Here is a 7,018-nt window from a genome sequence, read left to right as displayed (position 1 = left end):
CTCCCCTCCCAGCACCAGGGACAGAATCCAGGAGACCTGGCTCCCAGTCCCCTGCTCTAACCCACTAAACCCCGCTCCCCTCCCACCCAGCACCAGGGACAGAATCCAGAAGTCCTGGCTTCCAGCAGCACTTCTCCCTCCCTGCTCTATTTCCTGGTCCCCTTTGAAGAATGTTTTTTTTTTTTTCCTCAATATTTTTATGAAAACTATTCACAGAATCATAGATTCCAAGGCCCGATGGAACCATTGTGATCATCTAGTCTGACCTCCTGTATAACACTAGGCATGACTCAGTTTCCCCACCCCCCGGTGCATGGCTCCTCACTAGCTGGGAATGGGTTGATTTCTCCTTGTGGAGTGGGCTGGCCTAGCTCAAGCTGAGTGTCATGGACGTTCTCTGGGTTGGGACCAGACACATTAACAAGATGTGATGAACTGGGAATTTTTTGTAATATTTTTATTAGTCAGCTGTGTGCCTCAGTTTCCCCCATTCTTTGCATGGCTGCTCAGTGGGGGAAAACAGGTCCAAGTTTGCTCTCAGGACAGGCTAAAAGACACTGGTGTGTGTGTGTGTGTCACCTCCCAGTCTGGGTGCAATGAATTGAGTCATTAAGGAACTGGCTGAAACGGACCCAGATTAGCAAGGGGACCAGAGAGACAATGCCAGCTCCAGTGACTCAAGGAATCCATTTTGAAGCACTTGGAGGAGAGCAGGGTGATCAGGAACAGTCAACATGGATTCACCAAGGGCAAGTCATGCCTGACCAACCTGATTGCCTTCTATGATGAGTTAACTGGCTCTGTGGATATTGGGAAAGTGGTGGATGTGATATATCCTGACTTTAGCAAAGCTTTTGATACGGTCTCCCACAGTATTCTTGCCAGCAAGTTAAAAAAGTACAGATTGGATGAATGGACTATAAGGTGGATAGAAAGCTGGCTAGATCATCGGGCTCAACGGGTAGTGATCAATGGCTCGATGTCTAGTTGGCAGCCGGTATCAAGCGGAGTGCCCCAGGGATTGGTCTTGGGGCCAGTTTTGTTCAACATCTTCATTAATGATCTGGATGATGGGATGGATTGCACCCTCAGCAAGTTCGCAGATGACACTAAATTGAAGGGAGAGGTAGATAAGCTGGAGGGTAGGGATAGGGTCCAGAGTGACCTAGACAAATTGGAGGATTGGGCCAAAAGAAATCTGATGAGGTTCAACAAGAACAAGTGCAGAGTCCTGTACTTAGGACGGAAGATTCCCATGAACTGCTACAGGCTGGGGACCGACTGGCTAAGCAGCAGTTCTGCAGAAAAGGACCTGGGGATTACGGTGGACGAGAAGCTTGATATGAGTCAACAGTGTGCCCTTATTGCCAAGAAGGCTAAAGGCATATTGGGCTGTATTAGTAGGAGCATTGCCAGCAGATTGAGGGAAGTGATTATTACCCTCTATTCGGCACTGGTGAGGCCACATCTGGAGTATTGCGTCCAGTTTTGGGTCCCCCACTACAGAAAGGATGTGGACAAATTGGAGAAAGTCCAGCGGAGGGTAACAAAAATGATTAGGGGACTGGGGCACATGACTTATGAGGAGAGGCTGAGGGAACTGGGCTTATTTAGTCTGCAGAAGAGTAAGGGGGGAATTGATAGCAGCCTTCAACTACCTGAAGGTGGGTTCCAAAGAGGATGGAGTGCGGCTGTTCTCAGTGGTGGCAGATGACAGAACAAGGAACAATGGTCTCAAGTTGCAGTGGAGGAGGTCTAGGTTGGATATTAGGAAACACTATTTCACTAGGAGGGTGGTGAAGCACTGGAATGTGTTACCTAGGGTGGTGGTGGAATCTCCATCCTTAGAGGTTTTTAAGGCCTGGCTTGATAAACCCTTGGCTGGGATGATTTAATTGGTGTTGGTCCCGCTTTGAGCAGGGGGTTGGACTAGATGACCTCCTGAGGTCCCTTCCAACCCTGATATTCTATGATTCTATGAGTCCTGGAATGACACTGAGCAGGGAAGCTGGGCACAGACCCCAACTGGAGAACAGAGGACTGGGACTGAGACTAAGTGTGGGATTCTGGGTCTGGAAGAAAGCTTGGGGCTCTCACTTGGGAACGACTGAGGAAGTCAGAGAGACACACAGATCCTGAACACATCCCCTACAGCTCAGCGGGGCCAGAATGGGCTCTGCTTGAACCTCAGCTCTCTGTGTTAAGCTAAGGACTTCCTAGGCTGGATGCCACTCGGTAGCCCTGTAAATCTATGCTGGGTGCATGAATCTCTGCAACGCGCACAAGGATCTCCCAGGAGTCTGGCTCAGCGGCACTCGCTGGGCAGAGCTCACAGGGTGAAGCAGGAGGGAGGAAGCCCAGAGGCTCAGGCTATGTCTTCACCGCTGCAGTGTAGCCCCTCACTACAGCAGCAGGGGACTCTGCGCAATCCCTCTCCCGAGAGGTGGTAGCTAGGTGGATGGACGAATTCTCCCGTGGACCTAGCGCTGTCTGCACTGGGGGTTAGGTCGGCTTACCTGCGCCCCACAGGGGTGTGGATTTCTCACACCCTTGAGCCACGGAGCTGGGTCGACCTGACTTTTGAGTGTAGACCCAGATGGTGAGGCTCTGTGGCTCCCCCTGGGGGTCTGGCAGGCTGAAGTGGCTCCTCCTGGGGATGTTTAGAAGCTATGGCGTAGCACTGATCCTGGGGATCTGTGACACAAGGCCTGGCTGGAATCAGCACACACAGCTGGAGCCAATGCCGGGGAAGCTGGACAGCAACTGGGGGAAGAGGCAGGAGGTGTCGGTGGCTGTTTATAAGGTGCCAGAGAAACCCAGGATGTGAGGAGCTTGGACTTGGACACACAGGGACAGAGACAGAGCCAAGGTGGATCCCAAGGAGGTAGAGCCAGGGGGCAGGTGAGGAGCCAGAGAGCAAATGCTCCTTCCCATAGTGACTGTCTGCAGCGCAGCTTCCCCAGGCTATGATAATGACTCTCCCACGCTGAGTCCAGGCGACTATTAAATGCGGCTTGTCTTGAATGGGCCGCGCTGCACACGCTCCCTGGGGTGTCGCTTCCTGTTGGGATTGAGCCTCTAAACAGCTTAGTGATCAGCAGAAAAACAGGCTGTCAGCCAGAAGCGTGTCAAAAGGGCAGGGCACAGCACAGACCCTGCCAACTCGGGACTTCCAACACAATTTCTGGGTAACTGCACCTTTGACTGCCCTTCCATGGTCTGCTCCAGAAAAGCCCCTCCGGTCTCAGGGCTCTCTCTGGGCAGGGTCCCACGTCCCACTCCCTCCAGAGCAGGGGTTTAGGCTGCACCTGTTTGCCACTCGCCCAGCAACGGCAGTGGTGCCTGGGGAGCAGCCAGCAGAATACAGACGTCTGAGAAACGCCTCCCAGAGAACAGACAGTTCTCCCCAGACCCTGCTCGGAGCAGAACTTCCCACCGCCTGCCCGGGGCTCTGGCAGGGATCCAGAAGTGCAGCTCCCCCCTTGGCCCAAAGGTCAGGTCCGTCTGATGGCCCCTCGCTCAGGCTGAACTCAGCCTTTCACAGCAGATGCCTTTTCTTTGTCTCTAGGCCTCTGGTCCCTGGCTGAGCCAGCCTATGCCAGCCACCCTGGGCGGGGGACGTCTCTAGACCGGTTTCCAGTTGCCGGCAGGGACAGCAGTGACCCCTCTCCCCCACTGCTTCCAGCTCCTCGGGGAGCGGCAGGGTCCCTCCCACATGGAGTCGCCCACAGTGGCCTACAGCACGGTCATACTGCTAACCCCATAAGGCCCCCGCAGATCCCACCTGTGGTTGCAATCTGTGCCCCAGCTGCCTTACTCCAGCCCGCTAGGCTGCCTGGGTCCATGGCCCCAAGTACTGGCTCCCCAGGGAAGCTGACGGAGCTCCAGCTGGTCCAGGGCAGCTCTATAGTGGGGGCCCTGCCGCACCATCCTGGCCCCTGCCCCCCTTGCAGCCTGCCCCATGCGAGCGGCCAGCCTAGTGCTGCCCCAGCTGGAGGAATTCCCCAGGGCAGCACCTGTGTGCAGCAGGGGGCAGATGCATCCTCATTACCTCCTGGGCTGCACGGCTCATTAGCGCAGCAGGGCCTAGTTGGGTCACAGTGCGGAGGGACAATCCAGCGCCACAGGGAGCTCTCCCCTCAGTCACTGCCGGCTTTAGTGCAATGACATATGGGGATATGAGACGAGGCAAAACCAAGGTCCTTTTGATGTGTCATTACAGCTCCCTGAAGGGGCAGAGCCTTGCACCCCACTCCACACCAGCTCCAGCATGGGCCCACTGGTCGTAGGGCCTAGCCATGCCCTTGGTGCACTCCTGCCGTGGCTGGACAGCAGCCAGAGGGCTGTTGTGTAACGGGGGGTGGTGAAGGGGAGGAGGGGTGTTGCTTCACATGCAACAAATTTAGCTGCGTGGGTGAGATCTCTCATCACCATTCCAGGGATCAGCACGCTGGCCGCTGGCCTGCCAAGCTCTGTATGTGTGTGCATAGCTCTACGTCTGTGTGTGACGCTGGCAGACCAGGTGTCCGCTCGCGCCAAGGCCCCTAGGTCTTGACTGAAAGCCGACAAACCCGTCCCTGGAACCAGTCTGGCTCCTCTGTGTGTTAGTGTTGTTAAAATAGGTATCAGAGTTATAAGAATGTGTTTAGTGCTTAGACTTTGTGAAATGCTTGTGAGCTGCCGCGTGCATGAATCGCATTTATAACAGCGGTATCCCACGCTATAAGATTATATTTAAGCGTTTGTTCTGTAACTATAAATCTCCAGACAGGAGAGAAGCATTAACCAGTTTGAAATACTAGTTCCCAACAGGAGGTGTTATCCCCTGCCCAACAAGAAGGCCCATCAACACCAGAGGAACTATTGTGGAATATCAGAGGACAAAAGACTTTGTTGTTTGCTCCCCCACCTCGCAAAGAGGAGATGGCAAGCGAATTCCTTCCATCAACTGAATTTGCAGCTCAAAGCAGGAGGGAAGGAATAAAAACCTTTACAAGTCTGCTTGGACTCTGAGAGTATGTGTACAGACGCTCTCCGAGTTACGCAAACCCGACATACGCAAGGCATTCCGGAACGGAACACTTGCGTAAGTCAGGGAGTGTTTGTACACGACAACTACACACTCATGGCTGGCCCGTGCCAGCTGACTTGGGCTTAGGCTGCGGGGCTGTTTCATTGCTGTGTAGACTTCTGGGCTCAGACTGGAGTCCGGGTTCTTGGACTCTGTGAGGTGAGAAGGTCCCAGAGCTCGGGCTCCCGCCTGAGCCAGGAAGTCTACACAGCAATGAAACAGCCCCACAGTCCAAGTCTGCTGGCATGGGCCAGCCCCAGGTGCCTAACTGCTGTGTAGACACTGCTTGAAGGGCAAGGGTCACTAAGCACAAGTAAAAGATCCCCAGTGCTTAGCATGGGTTAGCCCTGAAGGACACCCAGAGCTTGCTTGTCATAGAAGCGTCTATTACGTTTTGAAACTTAAGACTGAAACTCATTTGTGTACCTGCTTTAACCTTGTCAATAACTCTGATTTCCTTTTCCTATAAAATACATCTTTAGTTTATAACAGGACTGGCTACAAGCATTGTTTTTGGTGTGAGCTATAAGGTGCAATTGACCTGGGGTACATGGGCGCCAGGTTTGTGTAATTTTTGGTGGTGCCCAGAACGGGTGGAAGCAGAGCCGTCCCGTCCATAGGACGGACCGGGGCAAGCGCTCCGGGCCCCGTGCTTTGGGGGGCCCCGCGCTTCAGGGGGACGTGGGGTCCAGGGCGGCCTGGGGAGTTAGCGGGAGGCCTGGCACCGGCAGCAGAGAGTGACCCGGTCCCAGCCCGCTCTGCCCCGCCCCGCCAGCTCCCGGTGTTGCTCGGGGGCAGAAGACAGAAAGAGGCGGGATGGGGTTTGGGGGAAGGGGTGGAATGGGGGCGGGGAGGGGGCAGAGCAGGGGTGGGAAGAGGCGGGGCAGGGGCTTAGGGAAAGGGGTGGAGTGGAGGCAGGGCGGGGCGGAGCAGGGGCGGGTTGGGATGGGGCCAGGTTGCTTGCTGCTGCTATCGCCAGGCCCCCCGCTAATCCAACAGGCCGCCCAGGACCCTGCGTCCCCCTGAAGCGCGGGGCCCCCAAAGCACAGGGCCCAGGGTGGTTGCCCCAGTCCATCCTCTGATTAAATATAAGCCCAAACATTGGTGGAGCCAGGCCCATGTTCCTGAATATTGGTGGAGCAGGGGCACCATGGGCCCATATAACTCGCTGCCTATGCTAGGGTAAGCGACTGGTCCTTTGGAAGTAACCTGAATATTGCTGTGATCTTTGGGCCCATCAATCACAGAGCCCATCTATCACAGAGGTAAAATCATCTGGGCGGCAAGACAGCTTCAAGAACCCAAGGGGACTGTCTGTGACTCCATGGTCAGGCTATAGAGTGCTTGAGGAGTTCACACTGGATACTTGGCTTGTGAAATGTAAGTATAGAAATCACAGCCAATTTGAGGCGTGTGCCCTGCTTCTTAACAGTCTGCCCTGAGATTGGTACTCATGCGCCTGAGCCACTGCAGGACACCTTGCCAGTGTATATGTGACAGTAGCATGCGAGTGTAGAGCTGTGTGTGTGCACAAAGCTCTCTGTGTGTGCACACAGCTGTGTGTGTGTGTGTACACAGCTGTGTGTACATGTGCATAGCTGTGTGTGAATGTGCATAGCTGAGCTCTGTGATTATGTGTGAGTAGCTGTGTGTGTGTGTGTGTGTATAGAGTTGTGTGTAGCTGACTGGGGGGCTGTGTGTAAGTGTGCATAGCTCCGTGTGTGTAGAACTGTGTGTGCACACAGCTGGCTGTGGAGGGGTTGGGGGGGGTGTGTGGGTCTGTGTGTGTATGTGGCTCAGTGTGCGGGGGGCCTTGGTATGCGTGCATTACTGCATCCCATTGCCCCCTGCAGGTTGGAGGTGGAACTGCTTGCTGTGTGCCCTATCCCCTGCCCAGCTGGTACTGGGGCTCTGTCATCGAGGGACAGGGGGTGCAAGATCTGTCCC

General features: G+C 54.8%; 1 protein-coding gene across 1 annotated transcript in view; it reads left to right on the top strand.

Annotated features, from left to right (window-relative positions):
* Positions 1 to 7,018, top strand: part of ZNF628 (zinc finger protein 628) — a 20,317-nt gene that overhangs the window by 5,394 nt on the left and 7,905 nt on the right. The window lies entirely within an intron of this gene.

This window comes from Terrapene carolina, unplaced genomic scaffold (assembly GCF_002925995.2).
Source record: "Terrapene carolina triunguis isolate 2854851 unplaced genomic scaffold, T_m_triunguis-2.0 Scaffold517, whole genome shotgun sequence".
Lineage (NCBI taxonomy): Eukaryota > Metazoa > Chordata > Testudines > Emydidae > Terrapene > Terrapene triunguis.
The sequence above is the reverse complement of the archived record's forward strand: the minus strand, read 5'-3'. Positions and strand labels throughout refer to the sequence as shown.